Source organism: Siniperca chuatsi, linkage group LG15, assembly GCF_020085105.1.
Source record: "Siniperca chuatsi isolate FFG_IHB_CAS linkage group LG15, ASM2008510v1, whole genome shotgun sequence".
NCBI classification, from domain to species: domain Eukaryota; kingdom Metazoa; phylum Chordata; class Actinopteri; order Centrarchiformes; family Sinipercidae; genus Siniperca; species Siniperca chuatsi.
The window spans coordinates 21,102,131-21,103,761 of record NC_058056.1 but is presented as its reverse complement, the minus strand read 5'-3'; positions in this window follow the sequence as shown (position 1 = coordinate 21,103,761).

Below are 1,631 nucleotides of genomic sequence, written 5' to 3'. Positions count from 1 at the left end.
GCTGCTCGCCCTGGTGCTAGTGGGAGTTGGCAGTTCCCCTCATCATTTTATCTCTACCGTCAGATCCTCCTGCACTACAGTTATATCTTAACCATCCTACATGGTCACAGTCAGTTATTTTACATTTTCCACACCGAAACTGCTGAGTTTTTTTTGTTCATCAAGGAGGTAAAAACACACCAGGAGGAGTACAAAATATGGCGACAGGTTTAATTAAAAAGAAAACAGAGGCAATAAACAGAATAATCTCACAGTAAGAGTGCAGAACATAGTGCATGCAGCATGGGAGGGGACTTTAACACTTCTACTGTAGTAACCATAATATATATTATTTTTTCTTGACATTAATAAAATGGACACTGCATGTCTATTTGGACCAAGCCAGATATCTATGATTGATTTATGCTTTAAAGGGACACCAAGTTGTGAACAGAGGCAAAAGTTGTAGTATTAAGTTTAGATATCTCCCTTTCTGTGGGCAGGGAAGTGTGTGCATTTTGGGCTGGGCAATGTGGTTGAATTGATAACATTTATAAACAACACAGTATGGAAAATACATATGCAAAATGCCATTAAATACTCAACTTGATGTTCAGTGCAATGACCTGTACAAATGTCAAAGGACATGCTCAACTCAAGCATGTAAAATAAGAACTTCAATAAAAACTACAATTTGCTTTGAATAATTCATTTGGGAAACAGAATTCTGTTCAGTGATAACATGATAAATGATAATGCTGAATGACTGAAAGAGAAAGAGCAGATTGATTAGGGCTCTACAAGGCAGATGGGATGCTTTTCTCTCTTGCAGCACCATACTGCGATTTAAGCCGATATGATGGGTGTATTTTAAGTTAAAATCTTGCCTAGAACAGCCTTAACGATTTGCACGAGGGCCACAACATAGATACAACAAAGACAAACAAGGTAAGCACAGCAAAGGGAAATTAGCAGGCTGGCTAACACTGGCACATTAACAATTAAATGTTGATTATTGTGCATTGTTCTTCTAAATAAAGAAATTGAAATATAACAAGAGTTAAATGGCCATGAGTGGAACCTATTCAGTAGACATGCATGAATCATATCACTGACAGCTATAGGGACACACTAAACCACTGAAGCTGCACAGTAACCCCAAATTAGCCGTGTGAGCTTAAAAGTAAAGTATGGATCAAAAGTACAGTAACAAAGTGACTCACTGTGTGACTGAATTTCCCCCCGCAAATTAATAAAGTAATTCTTCTATTGTAAATCCCTCAGAGAATCTTGTAACTTTGTACTAACGGTAGATAACTAAATTTGACTTGACACTTTTAACCCATCAGACCACTATATGAAAACCAGGAGGAGTTGGAGTCTCCACCAAACAAACGATCTGAATATGATGTGGTAGTAGCCAAGGCAGCACAGCTTGGCTCTCAGCTGGTGTTACAACAGCGCCCTCCTCAGCTCTTTGAAGGTACTTGAGTGCATGAACTGCTGCAACAATGCTGCCCCCTTGTGCAGCTTCCTCTCTGAAATGGTAACATCAACACCACCACCATGGCTTCGATGTTTGGAAAGGGCTTCTTGGTGTGGCGGTAGATAATGGAGAGAAATAAAAATGACACACATTTAAAAGCTTCATG